This window comes from Dermacentor variabilis, chromosome 9 (assembly GCF_050947875.1).
Source record: "Dermacentor variabilis isolate Ectoservices chromosome 9, ASM5094787v1, whole genome shotgun sequence".
NCBI lineage: Eukaryota > Metazoa > Arthropoda > Arachnida > Ixodida > Ixodidae > Dermacentor > Dermacentor variabilis.
In genome coordinates, this window is record NC_134576.1 from 103,473,005 (window position 1) to 103,494,380 (window position 21,376).

The window sequence follows — 21,376 nt, forward strand, 5'->3', positions numbered from 1 at the left end:
TATCAGGCACGAAGCGGAAAGGGCGCAGGGGCTTCTTGCCCGAAAGTTGAGTTGTTTTTGAGCCATGCACCGGTGTGATAACTTGCAGGCACGATTATCAGCGCGTGGCCTCCACACCTCGCTTCTCTGCTCGCAATGCTGAAACATGGCGAGGGTCCCTTCATAAGGGAGACATCGTAGTACCGCAGGCCTGGTTACTCAATCCTGATAGGGGCCCGCATTAGCAACGAGATGCATATAATGTGACATGTCAGCCTAGTGTGTCAACCTTTTCAATGGCGCTCAACACCCTTTCAACTCTTTGGAACTGAACTCTGGGGTCTTACGCACGGAACCCACGATTCGATTATGAGGCACGCCATAGAGGGGGATTACGGATTAATTATGACTACCAGGGAATCTTTACCGTGGCGCCATTGCACGAGACACGGGTGTTTTCGCATTTTGCCCGCATCGAAATGCGGCCGCCGCGGCTGGCATCTCATCCCGCGACCTGGTGTTTAGCAGCGCAGCCCCATAGCGGTTAAGCTACCGCGGCACGTTAGCCTTTTTGGGATATTCAGGTGTACTCTAGCTCCTGCGGGCTGTCACCGAAAGGGGCCTTTCTCTGTAGATAATGGCTGAGAGATCATTAGACGCTGCCTCGTTTTGACATTAGGACAGTTCTTGCCGCACATTATCTAACTGACACAAATCTGAGCGTTAAGCTTCATTTATGCTGGGCTGTGGAAGTTGAAAGTTTATTTTTGCACTTGGTGCTGGAATGAAAGAGAGAGAAAAAAAATCATGAGCCGTTCCACTCTGTGAAGGTGGCTGACGAGCGAAGCTGTTTAGCACACGACACGGAGGTGGCACATAATTATGAACAAAGGTGTGAACTCGTTTATTTTCTTGATGGGTGGTCATCGTGACGATGTGGTATGCACACTAATTTATGGTTTTGGTCGGTGGTCATTATTTCACCCGCAACTGCAATCATATTCTTTGATAATGTCCAATCGATGCACGTACGCCGCTGGGTGGTCGGTTGTGCCGGATTGGTGTGACTTCGCCAGAGATATGTCTGCAACACGCAACGCCTAAACCGCTCTCTTTTTCGGTAACGACGCATTCACATTGAAATCACCAACAACGACAACAGGGGTAGCGTAATCGCAGCTGATTCACGCAGAGTAGCCATGAACCTTACAGGACTATGAGTCACTGCATTTTTGGCTTGCTTCCGGGTGTATGAGCCATTGCTCACGAGAGCATGAGCCATTGATGAAGACAGTTTTCGACATGTTGTGTATGTCGTATACGTGATTAGAAAGAAGTTAAGCGCCATTCGCTTGACTTTGCTGAGTGTTTGTAGCCTCTGCCTTACGGGGCTACGAGCCATTGCATTCTTTTGCTTGCTTACGGGAGCACAAATGTTTAAGGGGTATGAGCCATTGATGATCATAGTTCTTGTTCACGGAGAGCAAAAATGGATGGAATGCTAGCCATATACAGCTTCGCCGTAAAAACGATGGCCCACCTTATGTCTATGGCATTGACGTAACAGAAAAGCATATGTAAGGCTCACGCACGTCTCGCAGCGTGGAGGGGTTGACCGTGGACGCCTGCTTGGCTGCGAAAGGCGTTAATGGTTTAACGGTGCGACTTGCTTTCATGGTTGAACTACATCACCCAGAAACTGCGTGGAGAAGGGGCAACTTGCTAGCCGTAGGCATGGCTAAATTTCCCGCAACAGTATGTCAGTATTAACGCACTGTTGTTCAGAGTGGTTGCAGCCGCAAAATGGTACTCACTTTGAAAAACCTATAAAAGGGCACGGACACAAGTGGTTCGCGCACGCCTGCACATTTCTCTGGCTTTCTCTCACGTTATATGTTCGCTTGTTGCGGCTTGGTAGAAGTGTGTCACATTTCGACTCTGCACCGCACGCCCGCACGCCCACACGCACCCACACGCACCCAAACGCACCCAAATGCGCACAAACGCGCATGAACGCGCACGAACGCGCACGAACGCGCACAAACGCGCACAAACGTGCACAAACGCGCACAAACGTGCACAAACGCGCACGAACGCGCACGAATGCGCACAAACGTGCACACACGTGCGCGGGGCGTGCCGTGCTTTCAGAGGGGGCAGATCTCTTCAATCATATACATCTCGAGCGCGCGTGTCACTGTAAATTAGGACGAGGCACCCTTTCGGCATGAATACGAAAACGTATTCGGTCTTTCTACGAATACGCGCCCTCTAAAGGAAGGAATGAATACAGCACGCTTGATTAAAATGCACTTCATAATTACATTAGCGAAAGAACGCGAAAGCGTCTGCAGTATTGCACTTGGTCAGACTAGGTTAGGCTAGACAGCGCGCAAAGCGACTACAATTGCGTACAAAACTAAGTTTCTCGGGGAAAGTAACGTAACTATCCTTGTACGTCCTTGAGTGGTGGGACATGCATAAAAAATCAAATAAATGTACCTCGGGACGCATCACACAAAACATGGCGCTACGCGCGTGAAAGGTTGTCAGTTCTCCTAACGAGGCCCTTCTCAGCACAACGGCGGTGAACAGAGTTGGCAACGCCAACAAAGCATTGTAATATACTGGAAGAAAGATTCTATTGAGTAGATGAAGTGCTTGCGAAATTGCGGATAGGGTAGGGCTAAATGAGGTCTAACTGGAGAGGTCTGAAGCAATACTCCTCTGGCTACTGCCACCTGACTTTCGTGGATAAAACAATTCATTTAAAATGAATATGTGCAGAATGATGAGGGAAAGGACACTTTCGCACGCGCAAGCACTAACACCCAGAAGTGTGAAAAATAAGACAAGGAATACAAAACAACAACAACAGCGAAGGCGAGTCACTGCATAAAGTCATCCCTAATATTTTTTTAGCATAGAGGTAACCCTACAAAGAGGAAAGCCCTTCACAGGACTGAAAACTTATTTCAAGACCACAAACTGGCCAGTGTACGACTGCCGCCCCAAGTTACAATAGACGTTTTGCCAGAGCTTAAGCTGGAGGATCGTCTGTTGAATTTGCTGGGCTTGTAGGAGTGGGGGGGGGGGGGGGGCGGCAGCACAGTAACACGTGGTCGCTGCTCTCACCCGCCTCTCCAAAACGTGCAAGACTTCGAGATTCCACGATCGCTTTTAAAAAGAAAGTGCTCTGTGTAGGTACCACCAAGGCGAAAGCTGTGAAGCCAGGTCTCAATGCCTCGCGGTAGCTGCCAATATGCACCGAATTACAGCTCAGGGCGAACCGAAACAGTGTGCGTCATGCTGGGAACATTGCAGAACCGCCGCAAAATAGCAGGAAACAGCAGCCGCAAACAGCGTGAAGGCACCCAAATCCAATTTGTAATGGAAATTACATTATGCCTTAGACGCGGATAACAAACGGGGAGAAGAGCCCAAGTGCTGGTGCTGGCCTTTATACCAGAGCTAATTCCCATGGCCATTCAACCGATTGCGGAAACGGTAGTTCTTCGAATATGAAGCATGACGTTGAAAACCCTCTGGCGCGCTGACAGTCTCGAAGGCCATTCCCAAAGTCATCTACTACACTTTTCCGAATACAGGTGGCGCGGCAAACCTGCCCGCAAGGCAGGGGAAGTTTAGAGTATTGGTGGAAAAAAAGCCGGCGAACGAATGATACGACCGGATCCGATACAGACATAAGTAGCGATACAAGGTACGCCAGTTTTGAAGTAAATTTAAAAAAAAAACAAGAAACAAACAAAAAGGCTACGCAGATTCATAGAAAAATGCTATAAAGAAAAACAAGCACAGCATGCCCGACTAACTCAACAGGCTAGGTGACTATTTGTCATCGTCATTTTTCAAAAGGAATGCCACTAAATCATCATCATCACGCAAAGACTGCCGAAGCAGACGAATTTAAAAGGGGAAACAAGGCTAACGCACGCGCGTTATGGCTGCAACTAAGCAAGCAAGTGACCTTCGAGAATTCCTCAGTGTCCATGTACGCGACAACATTCGAGGTGTTCTAAACTTCTTAAAAGTTGTGCGCCGGCGGTGTCGAAAAAAGGACGTGGTTGACTGATGGCGTGCCGCAGTACTGCCTCAGCATGTAGCTGTGATTTATTTTAATGCCAAAGAAACAAAGGAACGTGTATTATATTATCTCTGACGTTCTTGTTGGTCGGTTATTCACTTTTTAGTTGAAGCAGCCAGCTGTTCAGTGTTCTAGAACCGAGATTTCTTACCTTAGGGACAACTGACGAGTACCCTTTACACCATGCCGCGTGTACGTTTAACATTATTGATATCACTTTTTAAGATTAACCTTCGATCTGCGTTTGCGAGTAATGCTGTTTCAAATGGAGCATCATAGAGGGAGATCGCCTCTCCAACTGGACGCTCCCGATTGTCCACCGACTGCCCACAGCACGTTGCTTTTGCCGCACAAAGACTGTGCATGCAGAAATGCACCCTTCGCAGGAAGAGCTGCGGCAGCTTTAAGTGCGAGTTGCAGTGGATGTGCGCTACCTAAAAAGAGCAAAAAAGAACAAAGCAATGTCTTTACACTAGAACAGCAGACGGGATTTGATGGGAAGTGCACACAAAAAAAAGGGACACGCTACTTGCCCAGTCAAGCGAGGATGCTATCGACGTCTATCTGCACAGGCACCCTAGTTCGCTGCCAATTTTATGCGAACGTTCATAAGAATATTTTCCCCTCTAACATTCAAAGAAAAAGAAAGTGGCAATACCTTAAGATCGTTGGAACACATTAGAAAAAGAACACCCTTGTCAAAAACCTGTCCCGCGCAGTACACCACTGCACCGTTCAGTTTCCGCGCTGCGTACTTTCCTAGCGTGGAGGTGCAACGTATCACAAACCGTCGCACGGCGGAGTTGTGTGCATCTCTTCCCAATCGTGGGCGACGCGCGCCGTGTACTTCGAGCGAAGTAAACTTCGACCCACTGCGCGTCCTGTGACGTCATCACGTCCGCGAAAAAAGAAAGGAAGCGAAAGCAGTGGAGAGAGTGCGTTGGTGGAAAGAGAAAGCTTTCGAAAGCAAGGAAGCAAGCGGCCAACGCAATAGGGAGGAAGAGGGGAACAACAAAGCGTACAAGGAAAAATGGGAGAGCACAGGCTCCGCCTCCCGGGCTTCGGAGACGGCCGTTGAAGCGCGCGCACCCCGGGTTCGCCCCAGAGCGGGCTCCAAAGTTGGTCGCGCGCGGCTGTGTCTGCTCTGCCCGGCGCCAAGTTGGCGCGCTCGCCGAACTCTTAATCGAGAGTGAAACTGTACGCCGAAAAGTTTCGTATTTCAAAAAGTACACGCTCGCTTCGTGGGTATTCGGCAGAGAAAAAAGAAGAAGGAAAAAGAGGTGGGAGACAAGTTCGATCTCATTCACTGAGCCATTAGCTTTGCGACCGTTGTTTTTGACTCCATTGTGCGACGATACTAGTGGAGTGTTGGGTGTTCCGCCAGCCCGCACTGCGAGCAAATCGCGCGGCATCGAGAGAGTGCGTGACGGGAGGACAGAGAAAGGTGAGAACATTTTATTTTTAGGAACAGTGGTATGATTTTTTTTGTTATAAATTTTTTTTTGGAATGTGTGAAGTGCGATGTGGGTTTTATGAAATAGAAGAGGGGAAAGAATAATAAGCGTGCTTTTGGGTCTAAGCTGACGAATGCTTAACTTCGTAAAACTAAAAATTGGTTGGGTATGGTAATTGTAGTAACGTAATTTACAGGCGCCGGTTCTTACGACTCAGTTATTGTGCCCGATCAGCCTTATTGAAGAGAAGCTGTATTTATTTATCATTTTAGACGGGTAAATAGGACACATGCTCTCCCAACGCCTGTACTAAAAAAAACTAATTTTCTTTTTATGAGAGATATTCTTTAAGATGAAAAACTATTTCTCAAAACTGTGCGAGGCTTGTGCGTTACACTACGGCGAACCGAAAAAAAAAAGAAAGTTTGTGGTTCAGAAAAAACGTGTTGGAGTTCTATTACTTTAGTATTCAGCCATACGGAACACATTACTGGGGAAATTACATCAGATATTTTGCAATACCACCATATCGCGTTGTGCCTGACAGCACTTGGCGTTGAGTATATATGTTAAATACTTTTTTTTTGGCTGCTGCTGAAGCTGTTGCTGCAGCTGCTGCAGTTAGCAAAAAGAAAGCAGACCTCCACATGTCAGAAGCTTCATTATCTGCGTACGCAAGTGAAACATAACACAGATAAGCTGGCCGTTCAAGTTTTTTCCTTTTTGAGCGAACTACAACACTAAGATATGCCCAATTTCGGTTTCACCAGTGTCACCTGTCAAATACACTACAAGCTCCAAGAGGGAGATTAGAAACGGACGGGGCCATGTGCACATAGATGATGCCCACCGCGGTATGTTTTCAACACGCCTATCATGGAATATTTCAACGTTCTGTTAGTACTGTGCCCTTGAGCATGTGTGCACGATGAAACTTCTACGCAATTTTCGTTATAGACTGCAAACACAATATTGTAAAATTCAAACATATTTCCTTTGGTTAACTTTAAATACAGATTCAGTAGTGTTGCCATTAACGAACAAAAAACTATTCGCCATACAAAGGTGGAATAAGTGGAAAATATTTCGCTGGGGAAGGCCAACTACAAAGAAATTAAATGAGGCAAGGGAAACGCAATCTAGTGGGTCGAGAAACACGGTCCAGGAATGTCCATGGCACGCATAATAAAATTATAGCCACAGAAACTATAAATAATTTTTACTAAGACTAAGAAAAAAAATTAACCACTCATTTCCAACCACCATACTCTGGAAATCCACATTTGTCTACACAGAAATATATATAACGCATTCTCTGCGCTTCAAGTACTTGCGCTGCAATTTTGTCAAGGAATAAAAAGAAAAAGAAAGAAAGAGGCCCACGAACAAAGTTTGCAGCTGAAAGTTTCCCGGAATAGCCTGAGACCAGCGCTAACTCCTTGCCGCACGATTAAACTCTGGTGAAACCAGGCAGTGTTGAGAAATTTCTAAGCGCTGAGATCCCGGTCCTTCCACTCAATTTGAAACGCGCGCTCGCCTTTGTAAATATGCACAAGCAAATTTAAAACTCGCGCCAAAGAAAGTTTAGGTGCATGTAGGATTTCATCAGAACTGACAGCCAAGGAATTATAAATCCTGCAGGAAAAAATACTTCTTGTGAAGCAAATTTCTCTTCTCATTACCAAGCACGTGAAGAGGATAAACGTTTTGCGGTTCAAAGCTGAAGCTGATAGCAACGCACCACACAAATATCTGCTTAGACGTTGGCGAAACTTCAAGAAATGTTTGAAGTAGTATACTGAAAGGTTGAAGGCTCGTTTGGCCAGTAAGTGTCCTGAAATGACAACTATTCGAAGACGACTGAAACAGTATTCACATAATCAACCGGAATCACTATCGGTTTGATAAGTTGCTCGTTAGCTTAATCCAAATTATTGAAGTACCAGGCCATAAAGAAAATGCAGATTGCGTCTTCATATGATCAAGTTGCAAGGTAATAAACAAAAGCCTTCGATGAATGCTATGGCATTTACATTTGACATCTGTACACAACTGGTATTATGCTTATTGTGCAGTTTCTCTTGCCTCCCAAAGCATATGGCGCTTTATTTTAGAAACTTACCCTTGGAGAATTCCCCTCAGCGAGGACGAAACTGGATTTACGCGGAGTGGTTTTTTCCTGGTATGGCAATTAGCCGAAGCAAATCGTAGCACGAAGTGAGGATTGCCAGTTTTAGAAACACGTTTTGATGTCTAAAGTTTGCCCCTACACAAAACAATTATGGTTTTAATGCCCTCAGAGCCCCTCAATCTTCCGCTAGTGCTAGAGAAACCACCAGAGGTGCGACGCACCAGCTGTAATTTAGCAAAAACACCTTTTTACGTTGTCCTCATATGTGGCGATTTCTTTAGAGGAACACCAACGATAAGGGCGTTTTAGGTTTATCTGCAAACTGCACCTCGACAATACCAAACAAAAGGCTAGTACTACTGTGAGAACAAAATTTGTAAGCAAGATGGAGATGGAACAGAAAACCAAGAACGCTTCGCGACGTGGGCTTGAAATTCTGGCACCAGCTAGCCGTGCTGTCAAACTTTGATGTCGACTGATCATTTCTAGTTACTGTTCTTTTTTATCATTAAAGATGCATTACTTTGCATTCCAGACGAACCAAAGGCTTTTACTCCGCCGAAATAGTTCAAATGCGAGAAAACATTTTGAAATACGTGAGGTTACATGAACGTACTGGCGCTAGAATTTCAATATTTTTTTTTAATGAAACGCGTCTAATCACTTCTTCTAGTGTCAACGTATTACAGGCAAGTTAGAAAAAAAAACAGAGCTGCGGAAATACTAGTCCATCCAACTAAAGTGGCTTAGTTTTTCCCGTTATGCTCTCTTGAAATGGCATTACTCGAACACAGAAGGGTGCGAAAAGAGGGGCGGGGGGGGGGGGGGGGTTGTAGCCTATAAGTAGTCAATGTATGCAGCAGTATTCGGCGTGCTCGTTTAATGAAAGATCATGTCGCAGTATACCTTGATAGTCACTTCAGCCATTAGAAATGTAAGATAAAGCAAGAAATAACAGGTGACTTCTGGGTCGAGTTATTTCAGGAGGCGCCATTGAAGATGGCGTCAGAGAACGAAGATAAGATCGTGTAGCAGTTTTAGCATCTCCCTCGTAATATTTGCACTCCGTGACACTGGTAAACTTGTTCTGCGTAGGTTCTACTAAGTAAATAGAACGTTTTTGCAGAAATGTTCCGCTTAGTGGAATCTATGCGGAGCAAGATTGAGATTTTCTACTAACTCAGTGCAAGTTATGGGGAACGGCATTAAGAGTGATATACAGCATAACAGTGGCAAGAAGCTGTATCGAAGGAGGAACCGACGATCAAACACATCGTTTCAACGTAGGCTGCACTTCATTTTTGTTTATATGTCCCACTTAATTAGGAGACGTATGTGGAACAAGATAAAATCTGTTGAAAGGATATAATGCAGCTCTGTTCATGAAACGAATAAGAGCACCAGGTGCCGTTGCTAGTAGCACAGGAGAATGAAGTTTCGTTTGCACGGAATTTGGTCATCTCCCTCTCTCATTCTCTTACAACAGGACACCCGGGTAAACTGAAATGGAAAATAAAGTGAACTCCCATGTCGAGTCTACGCACGATCCACCATCGCTTTAATGTAACATCGGGGAATCAATCAAATTATCGCAAAATTTTCACATTAGTTCAACATGCTATGCGTCACTTTCATCAGAAATATGGCTTGATTACAGGCTTTCCTGCACTTCTTTCGGACATCATTCGTCACGTTTTACGAGAATATGAGAACGGATATCACGTAAGCATTGGCTAAGAAATTCACTCAGATGTTCTTGCGTTGAGCCTAATGCACTTGGTGGGAAAAATGTATTTCGCATTAGGGCTGCGTGGAACGATTTCTTTTTCTTCTTCTTCGACGTAGCGTTTATTAAAGACACCTGAAACGCGTATTTTCATTTGCTTGTAACGATTTATTATGCTCCCAAACTCACAGGGCATACAGCTGCCCTTACCTTACAGTAGTGAACTTATTCCGAACATGCTCTCGTACTCGCATGATCTTCGATTGTGCTGCTTAGACAGCAGTTAAAAACAGTTGCAATACTTACACTCGTATTTGCGTCCCATTGCAATGAAGTGTTCAATAAATTAGGACAAGCGGAACGTGCTCGAGGAGCTAGCTTTATAGGTCGCGGGATGGATCCCTACCGCGGTCGTCGCATCCAGATGGGGGTGCAATGCAAAAATGCTCGTGTACCGGGCATTGGGTAAACGTTAAAGAACGCCAGGTGTTTAACCAAATTGACAGTCACTTATGTATACTTGCGTGATTAGAATGCGAACGCATAATGACTTGTATAATTAATCGGTTACGTCAACGATACGTGAGGTAATACAGTGTCACGTGTCCTTCACAAGTCCATCTTAATTCGCCTTGCTTTAATTTGCCCCAACGTTAATGCACCTTAAACCATATTAATTCCACTTAATTCATCTTGCTCTAATTTACACCAACCTTCATTCACCTTCTTTCACTTTACTTCATCTTGATTCACCTTACTCTATCTTGCACTTTAATTCACTTTGCTTCGCTCTTATTCACCTCAATTAACTTTCACTCATTTTAGTTACATAATAGTTACATAGTTACACATCATTACTGCTAATTACCGTTGTTATACCACTTACTACATTCTGTTCTACTACTGACGTCATCCAAGACAATGATAACGTCCGATCGATTTTTGGTAACACTCGTTTCGGACAACAATGCCCGCCTTTCTGCCTCATGGGACATATTCCGGGTTATTAGCGCTTTCGCAATAATAACTTGGAGTCCCTCGTAACCAGATCTAAATTTTGGCCTGCAAACTCTAGCATTCAACTTTAAAGAAGCCGAATGTAAGAACGCCCAAATTAAACGCGGGCCATGCCACGCCGTCAATGTTTCGAGCTGAGTTTGGGGTGCGGACGGCACAGAGCAACAAGGCCGCCTCTCTTGCGCAAGCTAGAGTCTCATCCTGCAAGACGCGAGGAAAAAAAATTGATAAGAAGCGCAAGGCATGTTTTCTTAGTCCTTATCTCGCAGTACCAAAACATCTCCACGAAACACATATTTCGTAAGAAAGCTTTCTTTTTTTGTTGTTTTGTTGTTGTTGCGAAACGTCCTTGCATTCTTCGTCGGCTCTGCCGACGCCTCTCCCTGCATGTACTTGAGGCAGCGGCTCCAAGGAACTTTTCTGCTTCGCTTCAGGGGACTGAGCGAAAGAAGACACTTGGGGCAGCGAGCAGTGGTCGAGCACACATTCTTATCTCGCCAGGCCTCGCATTTCCTTCTCTCCATCTTGCTTTTGTTTGTTTGTTTTTTTGTTCGTTGTTGCGCCATTTTTCTTGCAGACACTTCCTTTGCCGCTGTCTGAAAGCCAGTACCAGTGCACGTTCTGCTCGCAAGGCACGGAGGCACCCGCTCTTTTGTGTGTAATGTCATAGCTTCCTGGAGGACGTGTAGGACACATAATTTGAAATGACACGAAAAAGAAATAAGCAAGAAAAGAAAGAAAGAAGGAAAGAAGGAAAGATGCGGGTCGTATCCTGAGAATACACAGGTGCGGACAAAAGCAATTGGAACACGGGAGCTGCGGCCAAATCGCATGCCAGTGCCCTGTAGCAGTCCGGGTGCGAAGGGAGAAATGGGATTACGGATGCGCGCCTGTTGGCGCTGATAGCCGAGTTCCCAACTTTCGATTTGTTTACGTAACCGCGCATTGGTGCGTCGTTCGCAGCTTTCCCGGCCGAGCATTCGCTAGCGCGATAGCGCTGATATCGTAGCTACAATCACCTTGGTCACGGGGCCGTGTATTGCGCCTACGAAACGCCAGGACTAGCGTAGAACATTCATAATATCAGTGCGCTCACGTTAGTGATAAAACCAAGAACACACCAGCTTCATTATTCAGGAAGTAGACAGAAGAGGTATGCTTCCAATGAGTGATTCATCTCAGTTATGGAAAAGACGCCCGCCCCCAATCGGCTATAACCGGACGTAATTACCTAATCAGTGAGCGTATTACTGATTTCCTTAACACGCTGCAGAGATCTTACGTCATTTCGGCTACCTCAATAATGGAATGCCGAAAAATCACGGTGATAATATCAATAATAATAAAAGGAGAACCAGGTGCTTATCCCAACGTGTCAGAGCTGTTCCGGATGCCCTTAATCCTCAACAAGCAGCATTGGCACGACACAGGCGTTTAGGAAATGTCGAGTGGGAACTTGCGCAAACGGCTTTCAGCGGGTAACTTCAAAGTTTCTCAATCAAGAGGCCTTGCAGAAGGAGAAACCAGGATGAAGCTGTGGAAATTGGTGTAGTAAAGATTGTTTATCTTTTCTTTTTTTGCCAGATCGCGCATAGAGAGACTTCCTTGTTGATAGAAATGGGGGATGAAACAGCATAGATTTCAAGCATTAAGGAAGTGTTGCCGAGGACTGTTACCATGACATTGTGCAATATTACCATAGAATCTGTGAAGGCTGGAAGGGCTCTCATGTTTCTTTAGAGATGATATACCGTTGTAGAAGTGATCTTAGGTCGGTAATTACAAATTACTGCGCTATAGTCATGCATGAAAGTGCGACGTATAAACCCGCCTAAAAAAAGAATACCCACTCAAATGTGTACTCCTCTCCTGTAGATCCTGTAGATAGAGCCAACATCACTTTAGCGAGATATTGATCTCAAATGCCATTGGTTCTAGCACCATATGTTGCTACTGCCCAAATGTAGCCCACATTATCGCACGGTTGGCGACGTAAATAAGTTTAAAATCACCATAATTGCGAACGTCGTCACACTTTACGTGCACTAATAATACGCGCTGATTAAATTACAATCCGAAACTCTTCTTTTTTCATACTTGAAGCCTGAAAAAAATTTTGGATATAGGATATATTGAAAAAAATTCAAAAAAAGAAATTACTTCATTGTGGTCCGACAAGATTTTGCACGCATAATACAAGATATCAGTATCCTTTCTCGGTAAACGTGATGACCAATGTAGCGTTAGCCTCGTACTAGTTACAACTTTATTGAGTGCTTTTATTCCCTGCCTTTGTGCCAAGATAGCGTTACATTTACCTTGAATCACGCTTCCAAATGAACGACGCATAATAATAATACAATTCTAGATAAATACGACCTTGCTTGTTTAGTTAAGCCGCTCCGCGAAGAAATCAATCTCGTCGTGGTTTCAACCATTTCTCGTACCGCATGGGGCTATCATCGCTACAGTCAGGAAGTTCTCTGTACTTAATAAAATGTCAGCTTGAGTTTCTATAGAAGAAAGCAGGTAGCTTACAATCTCTATGTCAGCTTAGCAGAGCTCAGTGTGGCTGATTAGGTCTTCACGAAAGACAAAGTTTTCCTGCAGAAACCGCTCCTGCTTCCAGCTCGCAACCGCTATGGGGGCGCTCTTTGTTGATTTTCATAATTCCTACACTAGTGCCTTAGGAATAATCTTACCAAGTATCATATTACGTGCATTCAACTACAACAAAAAACAAACAAACAAACGACGGAACAAACACACAAGCCAGAAGAAATAAATAAATCAAAAGACAAGCGAAAGTCGAAACGACTTGAAGTCGACAGTTTCTTTGATTTTTCTTCTATGATATAGAGCTCAATATTTTCTGCTTGCATCACGATGATGCAAAGCAAAAAAGAAAGTGGCTAACGTTAGGAGCATTCAGTTTCAGCGTTATATAAGCATACGAAGAACGACTGCCCCCATAATGCAACGCAGAACATATCTCGGCGGCTTGTCCCAACGAGCGATTTCCCGTCGGTCTCGCTATTGCGTCCCTGCATATATTGCTCAATGCAGCGGCTTCAGCAACGTTTCTTATTGCGCGCGTATGACGAGAAAGATAACTAAATGCGTAAATAAATAAAGAAGAACGCCCCGTGAAACTGAGGCCGAGTGACGATTGTAACCGAACATGGCGAAGCTGCTTCCAAATACATCATTTATTGTGTGTGCTATTAGACATTCGCTCGCAGTTTGTTCTTTTCTTTCTTTTTTTTTGGATTTGTTCTAAGCTAGAAGTGGTACTCAACCTCATTCCAACGAGTGGCTATGAGTACGCGCATGCGCATACGTTCCCTAGAGATGAAATTTGACCCCCCCCCCCCCCCCCCCCCAGCTGTCGCTTCTATATCAAAAAAGAAAGAACAGAGATAGCGCACATTTCCTGTCGCGGCTTCGTATGGAGACAAATGCGCCGGACCGACTGAACAAAGCCAAATCTCTACGGAATGAACAAGCGCCTTTGTTGCGCAACTCGTCTTGCTACATTCCATATTCCAGTTTCTTTTCTTATGCGCAAACTTTATTTTCCATGGATGTTGTAACTTCTCACGATGATCTGCTGTGGCGCTACATGCATTCAATCTTTGTTTGCGAACTTCTTTGTTAAGCGACACATTTTCAAGGTCTGGAGAGTTGATATGGATTGGTAAGATTGAGGAATTTGTCACCAATGCGAACGGAACAATAAACAAAAAAACGTGATATCAACGTCACGGATTGGCTTCAACAGTAAGTTCTGGCAGTCTTTTTTATGCTCTGCGTCCACAATTTTGCATCCCAGGGTAACACACTAAAAGCAATATGACCAACCCTTCCCCTAGCGAAAAATGTCGGTAAGCGAAGCTTGTCCTGCGTGCGGCTGCCCTTCGTCACGGTTAAGTAACTCACCGGTAACGGTGCCGGATTGCTTTGGCCTCCCGCTCCCTCAGCTCGGTATCTCCTTCTCGCTGCTGTCGGATTGTCTGGGCTCGGGCGGCTCTAACGACTGGATCGGTACGCCGACGGCGAGACCTTTCACGCGCGAGCTTTAGCCACCGCTCTTCGAACGCTGCCTATTCCTCGGGGCAACACACAACGCGTGACCGTTCCATCCATTTTCGGAGACTGAACTGAACCGAACGGAAACGAAGCTGGCGCAGCGCGGGCTAAACGCTTTCCTGCCTTTTCCCTCTCCAACCGAGGCGAAATAGCTCTGATTTCTTGTGCGCGGCGTGTGAGCGCGCGCCTATGCAGCTGAAATCCTTAATTATGACTCACGCTGCGGCGCCGACGCATCTTCAAACTCACCAAAGTGCGCTTTCCCACAGCTCCTCTGCTCTTGGAGCAACGGGGTTTTGGCGCGACCATATCGGCACCGAAACTGCTGAGCCCAATACAAGCTTCGCTTGAAAAGGAAAATGTTAACAGGAAGCGCCCGATTTTTTATCGCTTTACGAGACAAGTGCCATTTACAATCACGAACCAGTTGGGTGCTTCCACCTTCCTCCGGTTTTGCTTCTGCAACGCGGTTGACTTGCAGACAAATCGGAACCGCGCAACCCTGTGCGATGTGATTCAGCTGTGAAAGATTGCGCAATGGCTCACGTCAGAGTGAAGATGAGAATGTTAAAAGAAATCAACGCTGCCCTTCCCCTATCTCACCACATAACCACACAAAAAAACCCACTAAAAATATGCCGATCCCACGCCCTGAGGGAATCGATGTGAGCGAACCTTTCTGCCGTGTTTCATTTGATTGACGATAGTTAGCGATAATTTTGACAGCGAATGCTTAACTTCTTCAACGTTTAGCCCAACACGAGAGTGGTAAGTTGATGTTAAACGTTACCTTGCGTGCATCACTGCTGTCTGTGTAGCACACAGAACACACACGGGGTGGTGTTTGCTTGAGGCATTGTTGTGCGTCATACTTCATAACCTGAGAGGGTTGAGCATACACCAGGTGCCATCAGTTCCTTCGCAGAGGTAGGGAACGTATGGGAACGCAGGCATGATGAGAGGCAGGGGAGCCAGATGTGGAAGACGACGACGGCGAAGGCGCGAGCAGCGGCACAGGCGCGTTCGCGCGGTTACGCCGAGGGACAACGACGCTCAACCTTGGAACGGGCGCCTAAGAGCTGCGCTCTAAAAACAAAACTGCGTGGCGTTGTTCTTGGGACATCGTTGTTCTCAGTGACGCCATTAGTGGGCGCTTTCGATGTTATTTTTTTTTTAGCCGGCCTTTGATTCTTGAGGCATGCGCCACTGTGAGTATGCACCATGTTTGAGGCTTATCATTGTCATTGTCATGAGCGCCTCTCACACTGTTTTGGCGAATACAACGATGAAAAATTGCACGCCAACACACCGGCACCTAGTCAAGAACGTCTGCTCTGTGAAGCACGCAATTGTCATTCTCCTCCCTTACAGTATTACCTGTTGCCTTCGAAATACACGTAAAGACTATCATAGTATAGTTGTGAACTAGAAGACTTTGCACTGTTTGCCAAGCGACGTTGTGTGTCGCTTCTATATTCCATTTATTTAAAAAAAAGTTGAACGATAGCCCAGTGATTCGCGCGCACTACCAAGTGCACATTGGTGCAGCGACTCAGTTAGAATCCCATTATACTCGTGGAATAAAGTTTTCTTTATTCCTCGCTCTCTGGCGATGGTGAATATCAGGATAAGGATGAACAACGACGTCGATGATGACAACGGTTGTTGTGAGCGTAACGGAATTGACGAACGAACCACGCGAACCATATTCAGTGCATTCATCTGCTGTCGCAGTAAAAATAGTTTGCTATTTTTACTGTATTAAAGGCTCGTACCCGAACCTTTACTATTTACTGCTGTCGCAGTAAATAGTAAAGGTTCGGGTACGAGCCCGTTTGTAGCTGCCTCCACGCGACAGAGTCCTCTCTGCTAAGGGTGTTGTGCGTTGTTGGATACCGCTTTCTGCAGCCCTTGTAGCAATTTAGTATCGCTGAATAGTCTTGGGTTACAGGTTCGGTCCCCTCGAGGTCGCCTACGTGGGATGCTCGGTAATAAGTGTACCCTCGAGCTATCCTGTCCGCCTCTTGGTTCCCTGCCACTCCCGTGTGCCCCGGCGTCCATACTATCGTATGCCTAATTGGTTCTTCTTTTGTTTGTCGTCGTGTTATGTGGTCTCCGGAGCGGAGTATGCGGAGCGCTCCGTGCCCTATTCTGCCGCGTAGGTATAGTTGCGGCAGGCCGTTTATGAGTCTGTAAGGATTGTTAGAGACCGCTGAGGACGAGGTCGGCTTCTAGCCATGGTAGCTGTACGAAAAAAATGGGGCGGAACGCAAGGACGCTCTCGTATGCCATGCTTTGAGTGCAGGCAAAGAAGCTGACGTAACGAAAATTATTCCAAAGTCCCGCACTACGCCGTGTTTCGCAGCCCTCTGCTTTGATTCTGGGCACTAAACAATAAAAGAAGCCTCGGTGCAGTACAGCGAACAAATTTTATCCACCCTGCGTGGACCGATGACTGATTGTAGCTATAGAGTCTTGACTGCGCAGGGTAAGGTCAATTAAAAAAAATATGGTCAGCTAGGAAGCGCGGGCTAGGCAGGGAACTGCATCAGCCCAGCGGGTGCGCCACAACACGGCGTCACAAAAGCTCGCGCAGAACATAACTGCGACGTTTTATGCAAGTCATTGTGAGCTGGGCGCAGTCGAAATTAATCAATAATCCGACAGCGCCGATTTGAAGGCGATCATCCCATGTATCGATAGAGCGACGTTTCGGTACGTAGACCGTGGCTGAAATGTTTTGTGAGCCATAGTTGTAAACGTTCGTTTCGTCCGACACAGAAAACATCAGCGACTTACAAAAAAGAACACGTAACACACAGAATTCCTGTGATTGGCACTTCGGAAATGCCCCGTTTCAATTTTTTCTCGACATGTCCCCCTACTGGAACACGTCGTTGAAAATAATAGAGATCGGTTCAAGGCTAAACTTGTTCTTTATTTTAGGTAACAGAGCCTTCTGGTAACCTAAGTTTTGCGACCAATTTATTTCCGTACGCTAGTTCCGCAAGAAGGGCTCCTGAATTGTTTACGCTGCCAGGGAGAACTGCGAGGGTTTAATCGTGCTTAAAATAACAATCCCAGCCCGCCATCTTTCACAGAAGAGGTACCAACATTTTCAGCAAACGACGACAAAGATAAAAAAAAGATGACGAAAGCTGACGACAGCGCGAATATTGCCAACTTCGTTATTTTCGAACGCCACGGCCACATGACACATCACGCAATGCTTTTCTTTCCTCTTGACCGGTGTAGAGAGTCAGCACGTCTAAAAAAAGTGCAGGATCCCAACGTATGCAACATTTATTTCTTATGTCGTTTCCTGCAGAACGAACAATTGAAAAAAAAAAGGAAACATATCTTGCCAAAAACCTTCGGTGTTTTAGCCAAGGGTCCCCTATGCGTCGGCTCTCGTGTGCCCGTTCGCAACCCGTCGGGGCAAGCATGGAAAAGTTGGCCCCGGAACACGAAGAGTGAAGAGAACGCCTTGAATCTGCGGTCGAGTGTAGGCCATTATCGAACCTTGGCTCGAACAAGTTCCTTTTCTTCCAATATTTTCATAGCACGGTCGATTTCTTCTTCCACTTTCTGGCGTCTCCTTGCTTCTTTTATTTTTTCTTGTCGGACATAGATAACCCAGGCCCCGTGTGATTCGCTCACTGGTCAGCGGGCGAAGCGTTATAAACGTACCTCGAGCATTCCATGCACGGAGTGGTAGTCTCTGAAGAGGAACACAAAATAAAATTCAGTTGCTGCAATGGTTCCCCCGTGGGGAGAAAAATTAAAGCAGTGCGGGAAGAAAAATCGCTCCCTCGGTATAAAGAAAACGAACATGCTCCTGACGCAAAGCCTACATCGAGTTCAACATGCGAGTTTCTCTGCGTCGTTTTCTTTTGTTTTATTTTTTCCGTCACGGATGAAGTATAGTACTCCGGGGCGTGATCTTCCTTCCAAGGAGATCTCCGAGGGTGAAGCTGTATGTCAGTGGCGTGGCAGGACAGTCTGCTTGCAGAGCGCTGTAATTAAGTGAATCAAGTATTTCGTTATTTGCTTCTAAACGGTTCGCGCAGTGGTGGGAGTTTCGTTTTTCCACACTTGCAGGATCTTTGTGCGTGTGTTTGATTTCTCCCTCGGCGGCCACGCTGCTTGTGGTGTTTGGAAACCATGGTAACGGCGTTTGCCAAGTAGCGGAAAGATGAAGCAGAGCCAAGAACGAGAAAACGACCTCACCGGCTCGCCAGGCGATGCGTGCAAGGGTGCACTCGGTCCAAATTTATTACGCCAGTCAATCTTGCTTTCGGACAGGAATTAAAGCTCGGCGAAGCGTAACATTCGGGAGCTCTTTCCATATTTAGGAGGCGAAGTGGCTGTTGCTTGTTGCTGGGAAATGAAGACGTAACGACGAAGATAATGATATTAATGACGACGACTGAGATGATGTTGATGAAAACAAATGAGATCCCTCATCGAACCCATGGTCCGCACTCAGTATGGAAATCAGCAATGAATCCAGCGGTTGTACGCACCGATAATGATTGCAGGAATGAATGATGTTTCTTTTTGTCTTTACTGAAGGCGCATAACACACTGTGGGGAATCAGCCAAGAAGCGCATGGCATTAAGAGCAGATCGTCCTTTCTTTTGCTTCGTTTTTTTTTTTTTTTGTTATCGTGGAAAAGTACATCTAAATGTTTTGTTGCGTTGCTGGTTAAAACCGCAAAAGAACAAGTTCGTGACTTGAATTGAAGCGTATGTTGTAACGAAATAACATGTTTAACCTGATTTTGTAATATTTTCGCGGAGCAACGATCGAACGTCCACTCTATAAAATCTATTGCGGTCTTGAGAACTTACCTTGTCCTGCAACAAATGAGTGTCGCCTATCTTACGCGTACTTTCTTTTGTAGGGCACTACGAATACTTTGGTCCCAGTAACGCTATGCCACACTGCTAAGCGCATACTGTTCTTTAGTTTAGAGAACCGGGAGTACAGCGTTGAAAAAGCTGAGTGCACCAAAGACGGAGAAAAAATATTGTATAGGGATAAGGCCCGAAAAGGTCAATTTTTTTTTTGAGTGCATAGAGACGGCAGAGCTTAACCGCAGTAATGTCGTAGTTACAGCCCGAAGTGAATGCAAGAACACAACATACGAAGATGTATTGCTGGCGTCTGGATTGAGGGCTAGCCCCCGATCACTTATTTGCCCGAACAGAGGAAAGAAATAACAAAAAAGTCCACGCAAGCAGAAAAATAGTGATAGAAGTTTCTGGAGACAACTTTGTGTGACTCCAGCTTCCCGCATCTGCTTACGTGTTGCAGCCACCTGATTCTTTTAGAGTTTATGACAGTTTGCGTGATTTCAACCACAGAAGTTGTTTTCAGCTAGCCAGTAGTTACGTATAAAGTTAAGCAGATAGACTAATTCCTATCTGTTGAGTCTGGCGATATCGTAACGTCTGAAGTGATTACAAGTTACACAACGACTGCTTCACATCAACACTATACTCGACTTCGTGGTAAACGCTCCAAAAAGTTTACACGTTCGAAAGGCGTTCGAATTCTTTACCTTCGCTATTTAAAAATAATTGTGCTGGGCAATTCGCGACAGTTACACCAGTAAGTAAAACAGGACAATCTATTTGTAAAAGAGAGAAACTCACGAAGCGATCACCACGGACCCTACAGCGTAATGGTTAGCAGATTCAGGAAATCGTGCAGAGTTTTGTCTATTTAAAATATCCACTATTATTTAGATGCTTCATTATACAGAAGAACGTGTGTGTATGTGCGTGTGCGCGTGTGCGCGTGTGTGCGTGTGCGTGTGTGCGTGTGCGCGTGTGCGTGCGCGTGTGCGTGTGTGTGTGCGCGTGCTGGCGGGACACCTGAGAAAATTACTGCGTGCTTTGCCTACAAGAAAAGTGCAAGTGTGCTGCATTGCCATAACATTGGAGGCAAGGAAGACACAAGGCACCAGGCAAGGCAGACAGAGTCGTGGCTTTGTGATGACGTCTTCAACCACTGGTTGCCCTACTTGTGGCCCCCTCCCATCCCTGACTTCAACCCTTTCGAATGCTAAGCGTGAGAGGTCATTAAGGCAAAAGTACATGCGAAACAGCACAGCATCAAGAATGCCTTGATGCCTTGATTCGTAAAGATGGTGGTGATGAACTTGTACAGAGAAGAGGTGAGGCATGCCAGAGGCCGTTTCAATGCTAGGCTTGAGAAGGTCGTGGCAACTAACAAAGGTTACTATATATTGTTTGATTTGACAGGTTTGATATATGACATTTGAAAAGTATGACATTTGACATTTGACAAGTTTGATTATAGTTTCATTTGAAAACTCTGAGCAAAGTCTTGTATGAATACATTGATTTTCCTTCCATTTTAAATCTTTTCTGCGCCGTAAATTTTCCAATTTCGCATTGACTGCCATCTGTACTTATTTCGCGCTTCATACCCCTTTTGTCACATCGGTAGAACCATTCTGGGGAATTTGCCAACAATCTGCTAATATCCAGTGGCCGAAGTTCTCTATATACATCCGCAAATATATCCGGCGAGAAAGGTACGGCCATCGCCAGCAACCGAGGAAGAAAAAAATAGAGCTTTGCATAGAAACACAAGAAAGCAACACTTGTTTCTCGTGTAGCTTGTGTGGCGAGTAGCAAGCGTCAGCAGCAACTGCGTTAGTTCAGCCTAACACAGTTCGCGGTTCGTGATAAATGTACCTTCTTTCTTTGAATGGGCTATGTGAGAAAACAACCACATTTTCACAAATGCTCATATGCGAAAATGCGGCTTAACTGGCTTCGTTTTAAGGGCAATTGATTGCATTTCCGCCTGCCAGATAACTGATTTACAAAACGTTAAA

General features: G+C 45.5%; 1 protein-coding gene across 1 annotated transcript in view; it reads left to right on the plus strand.

Moving 5' to 3' along the window:
* Nucleotides 1-5,203: 5,203 nt before the first annotated feature.
* Nucleotides 5,204-21,376, plus strand: part of LOC142557204 (orexin receptor type 2-like) — a 103,046-nt gene continuing 86,873 nt past the window's right edge. The window contains exon 1 of the mRNA XM_075668895.1: nucleotides 5,204-5,528. The gene's annotated coding sequence lies outside the window, so the exon portion shown is untranslated. The remainder of the gene's footprint in view (nucleotides 5,529-21,376) is intronic.